At 36.4% G+C, this 14,196-nt stretch overlaps 1 protein-coding gene across 3 annotated transcripts in view; it reads right to left on the reverse strand.

Moving 5' to 3' along the window:
* The window catches only part of DMTF1 (cyclin D binding myb like transcription factor 1), an 884,631-nt gene extending 870,867 nt beyond the window's left edge, over window positions 1-13,764 (reverse strand). For 2 of the 3 annotated variants that reach the window (XM_044088344.1, XR_006366980.1), the window contains exon 1: window positions 13,555-13,763. The gene's annotated coding sequence lies outside the window, so the exon portion shown is untranslated. Of the gene's footprint in view, window positions 1-13,554 lie in introns of all 3 variants that reach the window. The other variant, XM_044088345.1, reaches the window with a different exon arrangement.
* Window positions 13,765-14,196: the final 432 nt, after the last annotated feature.

Below are 14,196 nucleotides of genomic sequence, written 5' to 3' on the forward strand. Positions count from 1 at the left end.
GCTGGAGGAAATTAGCACAGTGACCAAGGTACTGGGAGCAAATAACTAGGGAGGGAAAGGTAACAGAATGGGATAAGGCAAAGATGATGTTTGGACTGCAGGTTAGAGACCGCCTTCCCTACCATGGGTTTATAAAATATAAGCAAACAGAAAAGGACAGGGAGTGCTAAGTGAAAGGCAAGCTCTGGGGGAGTTGCTAGTTGAGTCTAGAATGGAAGCAGTTGTTAAAAAAGGGATACTGAGTACATTATATAAAATACCTCATGACAACTGTAACAGCCAAATCAGAAGATGTTAGAAAAGATTGGAAAAGACCATGGAAAGGTAATTTACAAATGAACAATGGGAGGACATCTAAGTATACAACAAATTCCAGAAGACTTGTGAATTTTGCATGGAGATGTTTCCAAAGTGTATTTTATACCCTAAGCAGAATTCAGAGAATTTATTTTTTTTTTTTGCAGGTACATTGCAAATGCTGAAAATGTGGTGGCAAACACAGAGGTGATATGGAACAGACGTTTTGAGAAGGTTGGAGAGCAAATGGTTGTAACTTACAAAATGATTATTGGGATATAAGGTTCATAGGTGATTACTAGGCCAATGGCACAAGCTTAGACAGACTGCCTCTGTCCATAAGGGACATGGCCAGTACCCTGGGAGTGAATTTATGGTTCCCCATCCATTTACCCAAATTCTTTTTGAAGAGAGTGAGGGGTGGAGTTTGTTTTATGAAGATGGGAAGTTTGTTCCAAAGATGAGGTAGCCTTTGGGATGTGAATCTGTCTCTCCAGTAAGTTCTTAGAGTCACAAATAAGGTTCAGGTCCATGGAATGCATAACCCCTTCTATAATTGTTCTTGCAAATATATAACATTTTCATCAGAGCTGGATCAGAGAATGCCTTTTAGGTCAGGCACAAGTCACCTCTCATTAAATGATATGAGATGAAGTAAAGGGATAGGGCTTTTAGTTGGTTTGCATAAAATATATGTCTTATGCTTTGTATTTTATTAGTGAGAAACTTCTAGGGCCACGCAATTGGTGTAAGTGCCTGGTTAGGTACATACAGAAGGGAGCACTGTATTCGATGACGGGCCTGATGAGGGCCGAGTACAATAACACTATGGCTTCTTTTAATCTTGATGCCATGCCTTTACTTACAAGTTGAGCCACAATGAAGGACTTCCTCACTATTATAGCTATCTGGTGGTCAAAGTTTAGGTTACTATCCGTGTTCCCAGGTCCTGTCCCTCACCACTGGGTCTACTTGCAGGGGTATGCTATCAATATTACAATTTGCAGTGATATTTGATTTACCAAAGGGTATGATTATGCATTATTTAGTCTCAGACCATGGTTTTGGCATCAGTCATTTGTCACATGGTCTATTTGTAAGATATCAGCATCATTTGCGGATTCTGTGATTGCTCACAAATTACAGTTGTCAAAGAACTTGGTGAGCCAGAGGCACCCAACATTGGCCTTCACTTCAGAGAAGTATATACCAAACAGGAGGGGTCCCAACACTGAGCCCTGTGGAACACCGCTAATAAGAGGCTTCTTATCAGAAGTGGATTCATCTATCCAGACCACATATTTCTTGTCAGTAAGCCAGTTGCCTATCCATCTGATGAAGTAGAGGTTTAATGCCAAACTCAGAAAGGTTATCTATGATCCCCGATTGGGGTAATGTTTTGAAAGTTTTGGCCAGGTCTAGATAGGCAGTGTGAACCATTTTACCCTCATCCATTGCCCTGGTGACTTTCTGTAAGACGTCCACGAGGTTGAGCAGGTAAGGCCTTCCTTTGACAAAGCCAAATTGGGTCTGGTCCAGAATTTGGAAAGCTCCAATGTTGTTATTGATCAGGTCCATGAAATTCTCTCCATGGCCTTGCAGATAAGACTGGTTAAACTAATGGGTCTGTATTTCACCTGGTCAGTTGATGGCCCCCCCTTGTACAGAGGGAGGACTGTTGTAGTCCTCCATTCCTCTGGGACAAAACCTGCCTGGAGGCTATGGTTAAAGAGAGTTTCTGGTGGTCCTGGTAGATTCTGTTTTAAGCTATTTAAGAAGCATCCTGGAATGTTGTCGAGACCCACGGAGGCTATGTTTTTGGCTTTAGTGAGCACAATAAGGACCTGTTCTCTAGTTAAGACCAGTAGGAAGATGGTTGCAGGTATTTCTTTGGGTGTGGTTGGAGGTGATGCGGGGGAGAAGTTTGAACTGAAGCTGTCAGCCAGCTGGTTTGTTAATAGTTTCAGGCTGGATGTAAATTTTGCCATTCATGTTTAACTTGGCACATTGCTGAGCACTTGCCTGAAGTTATGAACATAATTTAGAAAAAATGAATTAAACCGAACCATAGCCACAACATGTACATGGCAATATATGTTTTGTGAGGTATAGAGGACAACCAAAGACTTGTTATTCTTGTGGAAAAAGTGATCATTCAATTAATGAATGTGACAAAAAATATGTTATTTATGTGATCAGACAGGTCATAATGCAAATAAATGTGAAGTGAAATGTGGTAATGGAGGAGATTCATGGTTAGAATATGAGGTAGAAATACAACAAAATGAAAAAGAAAATGAAATAATACATGAAAAAGAGTTAGAAAATAATGCTATACAAAAACACAATACAAAAAAACAGAAATGGTATTTAAATTTAAAGTGAAAGAAAGAGAAAGAAAAAGAAAGAGTCAGGCGAAACAAGTGAAGAAGAGTCAGAGTAGCACATAGTAAAAGGCAAGAACATTTCACTAGGAAACAGAGTTAGGGAAAGAAAAAGAAAAATTAAAAATATGGTAAGAGAGAATAAGAAAGGGAAAGGATAAGAAGATTATTCTAATAACTGTTCTATAAAGCTGAAAATATTAGCTTTGACATTAACAGTATGAAGAATATTAAGAGAAGAATTAGTATTTTACAATGGTGTGCTGCAGCAGATGTTCAAGTAATAGTGTTAGAATGCATTAGAATGCTAACAGAAGAAGAAAGGGTACAAACAGGAAAAACTTTGGAATGGTACTGTTATTTGGAATATAGGCATGTTCTGGTACATGTATAATGCACTAAGAAAATATAAAAATATTAGACATTACAATAACAGAACTGGGCCAAATAAACAGTAGCAGATATAAGATGGAAAAATGTGTATCTAAACTAATATAATAGCTTTATATGCATATGTGACAAAAGAAAGAAAGAGAAACAACGTTTAAAAGTATGCCTAATTATGTCTGTGTTAACATGGATATAATGACAGGTGACAATTTTAATTTGAGAAATAAAAAGAATGGTTGTGATGTTAAAATGGTTACTGAAATTATGAAAAATGGAAATTAAAAATATGGGAAAATAAACACTGGACTTACAAAAGAAGACAGAAATTGATTATTTTGTTTATATCGGAAGGCCTAAAAATTATACAAAAAGAAATTAAATGCAATGGGTTCTCTGATCATGTGGCAATTTAGATAAGAATTAAGGCCTAAAAATTACTCAAAAAGGAATTAAACATAATGTGTTATGTGATCCTGTAGCAATTTGGATAAGAATTCCTGAAAATGAGGAACATATTAAAATAGGAAAAGGCATAAAAAAGTAAATGAAAAAGAGTTAGATTCAGGAGAAAGAAAAGAAATTATACAACATATCAGTATGAAAGTTTTTATGAAAATTGGACAATATGGTGGATTCAATTAAAAAAGAAATACAAAAAGTATATTTAGAAAAGAAAAGGAAAAGGGAAAAATGAAATACAAAATATGTACAGCTTGATAGAGAAGAAAAAAAATTCTATGAAAAAGGAAAAATAATTATATAGAAGTGTGCCCTGGCCCAGCAATCAAGGAGCCCCAATCCTCACCACTAACACCAGAGATTATATCTCATATATGAAGAAAGGATCACAAATACACACAATAAAGTGCAATTTCCCTTAAGAGCACACAGAGATCACAGTCAGTCTGGGGCTGGTCACGTCCTTACTCTCCAGGTCCCCAATAAGACTCCCCACTGGCACAGCTCTAGGGTCCAGATCTCAGCCTAGCTGGGCAAGCTCTGTCCAACCAGTGCTTCATGTCCCTGCTCAAGTAGCTGATACACACACACTCTGAGATAAGAGTTTGTACAACCACACAGACACTCCTGGGAAAGGCTAGCACAGCTTCTCCAGCTGTGCCCCTATTACCCAGACTATACAATAGTACCGTCTGCTACCACCCAGCTAATATTTATCAGCTACTCAATGGCCCTTAAAAGGGTGTCCAATTATTACTGTGCAATATTAGTTATACTACCAATTGGATAACAAACAAACAGTCAAGGCTTATTAGAGTGACTTGGTACAGTAATCACTATAAATATGCAATGCACTCTAGTGCTTAAATTATCTCTACACAAAACAGCCACAGTTGAAAGGCTTTAAAATATTTAATAATAAATAATAAAACACAAGACAATACTTGTTACTACACAGTGCTAGTCAAGAGTTCAGAGATCAGAGAGAAATACTTAAAATAATTCAGTAGTACAGTTCTGATATCACAGAAAAACACAGTCTAATATTTCTAGTTTCTAGCTATTTCTAAAAGAAAACAAAAGTCTAAAATAACTTACATAAGAAAACAGGCAGAGTGCTGATGAGTTGGATGATCAAGACAAAAATGCTTAATAATATCTGGTTCTCTCTCTTTAAATTGAAATTGCAGTTCTGATTCACATTACATCATTCTTTACACTTTCCTAGGGTTCCCAGGCTACACATTACATCATTCTTCACACTTCTCTGGGTTCCCAGGCTAACAAAAACTGCATTTACATTCTTAACAACTACTTTTGTTATCTTGCAGCTGGTCAGGAAGCAGAGCAATAAAAATACATTTGTATGTTTAAATCTAGCAATTTAACTACTGGTTAAAATAATAGAAAGAATTCCTTCATCTAGACCCTTCGGCACCACTGTCTACATCAAAGGGTCACCACATGCTTTACTTTGGTCGGTAGAGTGCACTGTTGTCACATTTTTGCAGCTCCACATGTAACAGTATTTCTTTACATTTAAGACAACAAGTCTGTAGTTTACATTCATATTTACAAATGACAGAATTATCTGCAAAATTGTATCTGGCTAGGCTGGCAGCCTTCATCTATCTTTACTCACTCTTCACAAGAAGAAATCAGGATAAGGTTAATAAAATATTGCTTACAATGAAAAAAATAAGAAGTAGCACATTACTTATGTAAGATAGTAAAAGAAGGAAAAATAATAAGAAAATTAAAAAATAAAGAAGGGAATCAAGTTAAAAAACAAGCAGAAATATATGAAATAATTAATGAATATGTATTAGACTTATATAGTAAAAAAGAAGATAACATAGAACAAATTTACAATGGTGAAAAATTAAATAAGGAAGATAATGAATATTTATAGAGAAAAAATATATAAATGAATTGAATGAGATCTTAGAGATATTAGCATCTTTATGTTTGTCATTGTCAACCTTGGAGCTTTTCCCACCGGGCCTCCGCTGAAAATGGACATATATCCAGTCGGACTATCCTGGTCAACAAATGTAAAATAAAAAATAAAATAAATCTTGAAAGATATGAACATTAATTCAGCTACAGGTTTGAACAGAAATAAATATAGTATGTATAAAGAAATGTATGACTGGAATAATGGTGTTTAAAGAAGTAATGAATGAGTAGCTAGAAAGAGGAATTAAGTACAAAGAAATCTGCACAGTGAATGAGTAGCTAGAAAGAGGAATTAAGTACAAAGAAATCTGCACAGGTGTAATAAAATTTATATTAAAGAAAGGAGACAAAGATGAAGCAAAAAAATTGGAGACCAATTACACTGAATAATACAGATTATAAAATTTTCATGAGAATAATAACTAAAAGACTACAATGTAAAATAGAAAGATTATATGATTAAAGTAAAGGGGAGTCAAGACCTATTGTGGATAATAACGGAAGTAACTGATGATATTATTAATAAAAAAGTGGAAACAAAAATCACAATAAATGATGTCAATAAGGCATATGATAATATTCAGTATAAAGCATTATGGGGAATTTTACAAGCATACAACATAAGTGAGAAAATATTACAAGTAATTCAATCAATATATGAAAAGAATTCCATGAAACTGAGCATAAACAGTTGGACTGGGGAAGATTTGAAAATGCAGTGTGGTATAAAACAAGGATGTCCTGCAAGCAGTAAGATCTTTGCTACAATCATGAACACAGTGGTAATGGAAATTAATAAAATGTCAAGTAAGGGAGGATATAGAATGATGGAGAAGATACAGTTACCAATAATGTATTCTTACACTGATGGTATTGTAGTAATAGCAAAAAAAGTCTGGATGAAAAAAAATAATGAGAAATGAGTAAATGGTTGAAGAAAATTGGTTTAAGCATAAATAAAGAGAAAAGCAAAGGATTTGGGTATGAAGGTATTATAGGAGGTGTGGAATATAATGAAAAGAGTATAGATATTTTAGGAATAGTATTTGGAAGGACAGAATACAGACATGAACAATGGGATAAAGTTATTAAAGGAAACAGACATTATCACATTCTGGAAGATGAAAACACATTTAATAAAACACCATGATAATATGTAAAATAGCTTATAGTGCAAATGTTTATATGATGTCAATGAAATACGAAAAAGAAATTATGCAGACAATTTTGTCTTTATTTAGGAATTAAGACTAAACCTGGTTAAGAGGGGAATTTTGTATATGAAAGATGAACAAGGGGGACTGGGGCTGATAAATCCAATTGTGCATGCAGCCTCTTTAAAGATGTATAAAGTATTAAAAGGAATACTGAAAAATAATAAAGATTTGACAGAAACAATAATGTATTATAAATATAGAGAAATTTGGGAAGAAATGGAAATGAAAAAAAATAAAAGTGTTACTAATGAAGAAATGAAATAACTTAAGAGTAAAATTGTGTTGTGGAAATTAAAAAAGAATGTGATAGAAAAGAACAGAAAAGAATGGTATGGTAACATTATGACAGCCTTTTATTTGGTGGATACATGGAAGGCATTAGAGACAGATAAGAAGAAAGCAGCAATGACAAGATACAAACATTATAAAAGAATTAAAGAATGCAATGATTTTTTGTGGAGGTTGTCCATAGGAAAATTACCAGTGGGGGCAAATATGCCATACAAGAGATAACAGGACAGAATATGTAATAAATGTAAAGAATTAGAAACTACAAAACATGTTTTTTTAAAATGTGAGAGAATTCCAAAACTGTGGAAAGAAGTATGTAAACATTATTTGATTACAAGTTATTAAAATTTTAAATGTTAAACATGGACACGATAGAGTATGGCTTTTATGGGACAAGGTCCCAGAATGAAGTTAAGAAAATGGACAGGATTACATTCTATGTAACATGGACTATATAGAATGAAAGACTTGATGAAATCAGATACAATGGAAAATGGACACTGACAAAAATACGGGAACAAATATGGTTTTGGTTGTGTGTAAAAAGAGCGGGGGAATACTTAAAATGGAAATATCAATATATTGAATGATGTTAAAAGATGTAAATATGTAAAAAAAAATGAATTGTATATATGTATACAAATACAAAACTACTCTTTTTGATAGGTACTCTGGGATCTTTTACATCCAACTGAGCTACCATCAACTCAAGTGGATGGGGCCATGGTTTAATGTCTCATCTGAAAAACAACACATTCTAGACTGCAGCAGCCCCTTTATGCTGCACTGCATTCTCAGCAATTAATCTACTGGATGTGAGAATAGAACTCACAGCCTTCTGCACCAAAGCAGTGTGTGCTACCTGTTGTACAACTGACACTAAACTACTAACAAGGGTCCTTGTAAAAAAAGGAGTTTCCTTTAGACACAGTTTTACCACTTATCTGGACTAAAACTAATGCCTGAATCAGATGCCCATCTCGAAACTTTTAACAAATAGTTATTTACTGCCTGGAGATCCTTACTGCTTACACAGACAACAAGATTCATGTTTAGGGATAGTTGTAAATACCAAGTTGAACATTGACCGTAAAACAGAACACTGTAGAACCCTTGACTGAATATGAATAGATTCTGAGGCAGATCCCCAAATTATTACAGAGTCCTTCCTGTCAGCCATCTCAACACCCATTAAATCAAACATGAACTGTATCTGTTCTAACCATGACCTTTATACATCACTTCATGTGGCAGTAGATCCAATACTAATGTCTTTCGGCTTTTCCCTATTAGGGGTGGCCACAGCAAAACTCTGGTCTGCTTATGACTGGCAGTGGATTTTTACGGTGCCGAGGTGCCAACCTGACGCCCAACCTTCAAAGAAGGCATGCCCATTCATGCTCGCACCTACCTGCATGTCTTTAACATCACTCAACCGCGTGGAGGACATGCAGACTCCACACAGAAGGCACTCCAGAAGAGAACTGAATGGGAGAACCTCTTGCTGTGAGGCGACAATGCTAACCGTTGCACCACTGCGGCCTAACTGGCAGTAGGTCCAATGCTTTGAATAAATAAATAAATATTGTTACACATGCAAAACCTAATTCAGATGCAAGAGTAAACAGATCAAAAATTCAAATCAGCGAGTGATGCAATGCTTCTGCTCATGAATAGCAGAATATAAGGGTCAACGGGCAAACTGACAGGCCAGGAGAGCGATATCTTTTGTAGAAATGCTAGACCTAGAATCAAAGCACTAGGTGTTCCCAATGACATGAGAGAGCGCTGAACAAAAATAAAACAGTTTCTTCCTCTGAATTCTGAGAAGGAAAGGCAGGTGGACAAAAAAACAATACTTTGCACCCTAGTAAAACAATAGGTACAAATTATTAACCTGAACCTGTGAAGCTGAACTTGCATCCTGTAAATACAGTTACTGGAGCAAGACTGTGTTTTTATCATTCCCAGTTTTGTAAGACTACACTATTCCTTTTGCCTGCCCTTGTACATACACCCAGTTTATACCACAAGTAGGTATTCTGATAACTGTATTTTCAAAATAATATTGGGGGGAAGAGGACAATGTTACTCTACATGAGAATCATGGTGATGCCATTTTTGCGAGTATGAATAAGCATAAGGTTGACAGAAGAGATCAGACAGGAGTCCCCGTGGACTATGATGTTTGCAGATGACATCTGTTGTAAGAGTAAGGAACAGGTGGAGGAGACCCTGGAGAGATGGAGATATGCTCTAGAGAGAAGAGAAATGAAGGTCAGCAGGACTACGACAGAATATATGTGTGTGAATGAGAGGGAAGATAGAGGAATGCTGTGGTGGCGAAGGTGGATGAGTTTAAATACTTGGGATCAATAGTTCAGAGTAATGGTGAGTGTGAAAGAGAGGTGAAGAAGACAGTACAAGCAGGATGGAGTGGGTGGAGAGTGTCAGGAGTGATTTGTGACAGACGAGTACCAGTAAGAGTGAAAGGGAAGGTCTACAAGAGGGTAGTGAGACCAGCTATGTTATACGGGTTGGACACAGTGGCATTGACAAAAAGGCAGGAGTTAGAGCTGGATGTGGCAGAGTTAAAGATGTTAACATTTGCACTGGGTGTGACGAGGGTGGACAGGATTAGGAATAAGTATATTAAAGGGTCAGCCCAGGTTGGAAGGTTTGGAGACAGAGAGGCAAGATTACGTTGGTTTGGACATGTGCTGAGGAGGGATGCTGAGTATATTGGGAAAAAGATGATAACGATGAAGCTACCAGGTAACAGGAAAAGAGGAGGGCCTAAGATAAGGTTTACGGATGTGATGAGAGAGAGGACATGCAGGTGGTTGGTGTGACAGAGCAAGATGCAGAGGACAGGAAGAAATGGAAACAGATGATCTGCTGTGGTGACCCCTAACAGGAACAGCCGAAAGATGATGATGATGATGATGATGATGATGAATAAGCATAACAAAGGCAACACCAACATCTACTGTATTTCAACATACATATCACATGGCCTAAGATAAGGTTTACGGATGTGGTGAGAGAGAGGACATGCAGGTGGTTGGTGTGACAGAGCAAGATGCAGAGGACAGGAAGAAATGGAAACAGATGATCTGCTGTGGTGACCCCTAACAGGAGCAGCCGAAAGATGATGATGATGATGATGATGATGATGATGAATAAGCATAACAAAGGCAACACCAACATCTACTGTATTTCAACATACATATCACATGTGAACACTTTCTGCAACATCGACTCAGAAACCTGATAGCAAAAAGACAGTTGCAAATTCCTTTATCAAATCAAGTGCCCCCCTTTAATTACTCTAAAGCTTGGAACTGTGTAATGTAAGGTTCTTTGTGTGAATGTCTCACATGGAAGACGTCTAGTTGAGATGCCCTAGTTTTATCATACTTAAAGCAGACGTTATGTATTTTTGTTGCTGTATACACTACTTTTCAGTTTTGAATCATTAAGATATTATGAATTTCTGTATTCTGCTGAAAGATGAGCTTGACACAACAGAGAGCTTTGTTCTTCAATAAACAGACAATACTGGCAATTAGGAGTCTGGAATCCAGAATAAAATACAATCTGTGTAATGTGAAAAAATTCAAAAAACATATTCATGGTACTGTAAAAAAAATGTGAAAATGGAGAAAAGGAACTATGTAAAGCCACATATATAACTGTCTTTGTTAAGCTGTGCCAAAAATGTTAAATACAAAAACTATAAAACCTATAATTGCTTCCTCTATGAAAAATGTAACGGTTTAAACAGTAAGCTTTCTAAACACAGACACACACACATATAGATAGATACATGCTCACCATTAATAGAGCTTAAGTCAGCTAATTCCTGCAATTAACATTTTACCTTATTAAGCTTGGAATTTTTCAAAGTGCTAAGCAATTAGCTGTGGGAAAAGTTATGTTTAGATTTGAATTTTGATAATGCAGAAAGTAATAGGAGGAGTTTATGGCCTAATGTGTGGGAGATCATATCTTGACCTAATACAGGCAGGGGTTGACAAAGTATTGACTAATATCTCATTACCTAAGGATTCCTCACTCAGTTTGGTTGTTAGTTAGTATTGCATCCTGTGGACTGTGCTACCCAGAATCCATAAGTTTATTTGCATTTATTTTCTCTGTATTCTGCAATTCAGTCAGAAAAAGTGTTAGAACTAGCTAGCTAAGAGTTTTTTTTTCTAATGCCATTTGTCTGTTCGAACTGTTCATTTCTGCTCTGCAAGTGCACATTTATTTGAGCATTTGATTACAAAACCATGTTATCCAATCTCTTTTAGTCAGGAGCTAAACTACTAACTTCCAAATGCTTGCAGACGTCTGTTTATTAATGTGTTTAACGGTAACTAAACTAAATAGGTGAACTTTCACAGGAAGAGTTTCCTTTTCAAAGAAAGGGAGAGCCAAACTGGTTAGTTATAGTGACCATAAGACATCATATTACAGTTTGCATATTTGTACAAGTTTACAGTAATTTGCAAACCTGATGTGCTAGACTGGTCTGGCTAGTTGCAGCAAACTACCATAAAAGCAAGAAGGGGCTGTTGCAATTAGGGTGCTATTAGACTGTGGGAAATTATTGTGTGTTTAAATTAAGCAATTTAGCAAATGCTGACGTGAACTTGTTTTCTTAGAAAGCTATTTCTTACACAATAATGCACTAGAACAGTGCAGCAGATAGAATACAGCACCCTACTTTATACTGTCAGATCACTTACTTTGGAAGTAGCAAGAAATACTGTCAGGTTTGAGAACCCTCAGTAAAAATGCCACTGACTTTTTGTTACAGTGTCTCGTACATTTTCTTCCTACCAGTGTTACACCATCTAAGAAAGGTTCTTGAGAATGGATACAGAAATAACTGAGACAATGTAGCTTTTTAAAAAAGTGATGGTCTTGAGTGTTTCATGTCTTGTCTTCCTTCCCAGAGTTAGACAAAATGTTATATTTCTAGGTCTACAAAGCTCAACTAATTTGTGAAGTTCTCCATAGTCAGCATTTATTCCCTTCAGACTATAAAAGGGTTAACAGGTTTACAGCCACAGGAAAGGGAAAGAATGCAGCTTGATACCACAGCACAAATAACTGTATTTTCAGCCTGAATAACTTTATGATCTCAGTGGGTGTGAAATATAGTTCTCAACTGTCCAGATTTTTTTTCAGAATGTCCTGGTTTTTGCCTTATACATTTCGTCTGCTCCTCATAAAATGTGTGGTTTTCTGGCAAATCATTGAGGATTGAAGTAAGTAAATAACGATATACATTTCAGTTTCAGACTTCATATCCTTCAGAAAAATGCATGTTAACACATCCTATTATTCTGGCAACTCTCTAAGTTTATAATAGCAGTATTTAAAATCTGCTCCTATTTCTGGGCATTTGTCACCCATTATTTTAGGCTGTCTAGACTACTTTTATCTAAGAAGTTGAGAGGTATGTGAAATAACAAAAGAGCTACATGTAAAACAGTTACACACGGAATTGACTCAGATGAATATGTGAATTAAAATACTGCAGGTTGATTGAAACGTCCACCCTCTGTATGAAATTAATAGATTGGCTGGAAAGAGCTATACGTCCCTTGCTGTGTTTGCCTTCTCTCGCAAAATAATTTCTCAAATGCAAGGCATTGCAATACAATAGCAAAGCAAATTTCCAGTGTAGGTATCGTGAGATTTCATTTAGCCCCAGCATAATATGTACTGATGAAGTTGAAAAGAAAAGACAGGAATGCTATGCCACAGAGTGGGAAAAACTGTATGACATGCTTTTTAATACGTGACAGTATGGGAATCATTCTCCACGAAAGAAAACACACTGTGTTTAAAGGAAATAAATTTGTTGACAGGTCATTCATTGGGCGTGGCAATGCAGGTAGCCACCACTGTAAACCTGAATGGAGAGGTAATTGTTTAACTAGGAAGTACAAAAACGAAGAACTGTCCATTCCAATGGATCATACAAAACTATGTATTACGCCAAATCTTTCGACAGTGAGAAAGCACGTACACATACATTTATGTACGTACACCCAACGGGCTATTTAATAATTTATTCATAACGCCGGGGAAAATGAAAAAAAAATGGCACTGTAGACTGAACACTCCCTCTGTTGTTCCAAACAGACCAGATTTTCCAGACGCCCTACACCCCACCCCCGCCCAAAAGGATTGCTGCAAAACATGACATAATGTATTTAAATATTATGTAGCATAAAATATAATAACACCGCAATTCTCGACAGGCCGTTAAGAATTGACAATATACTGTATTAAGCTAAACTACGAAATAGTCCACTGCAGGGTGAGTAAGTGTACTACTCAGTGTTGCCAACCACTGAGTATTAAAATGAAAAAATAAATAGCCGGCGCCATGTTCGTGTTCCTTTACGAATTCATTCACAAGTTACTGCACGAACATATTTGTGCAACTTATTTGTTACACACATACTGAAGTGTACGGAAATATTCCCCTTGTGGTAACAGAGACCGTACCACCTCTATTTTAGCTATTTACTTACTTCCTGTTTTGAGTCCGGGCACTTAGAGACCAGGATGAAGATGCTCAAATACCAGGATGGAGGAAAAGAAACTAACGAGTCTCTTTTTACATTGAGCCCCGCTTCCACCGCTTCTGTGCTCATTGAGCGATACCGGAAATGGGCTCTTCGAAAAACAACATCACTTCCTTTCCACTTTAGGAGCTGGAATGCTGGTGGAACTGGTTTTGTCTATAAAGGTTAGTTTGTTACTACATAACGTAACTCTTGCTCCCCGCAGCTGCTGTATCTGACAAAAAGCAGAAATAGTGTTCAGTGTGTAAAACAGTGATACACTGAAATGAGGCAGACGAATATGTGAATTAAATAGTGTAGCGTCCGTGAAAATAAACTTCCACCTTATTAATGCAGATTGCCAGGCAAGATATTTGCACATGTATGATGAGCAGATTGACTGGAAAAAGTTGTTTGCACACATTGTGATTTCTGACCAGCATAGCGTAAAGTATCAGTTATAAAATATTTGTATTTCATTTAACTAATTCGTTTCTGTAAAATTAATAACTCATTACGGAAAGTTAATTTGAGCACTTGGTGGATCCTCTTGCTGTTGCCAGTGCCCATTAATTATGAAATGTAGAATATAATAAAATGAATATTTAT

The sequence above is a fragment of the Protopterus annectens genome, chromosome 11.part0 (assembly GCF_019279795.1).
Source record: "Protopterus annectens isolate FY-2018-M chromosome 11.part0, PAN1.0, whole genome shotgun sequence".
Classification (NCBI taxonomy): Eukaryota; Metazoa; Chordata; order Ceratodontiformes; family Protopteridae; genus Protopterus; species Protopterus annectens.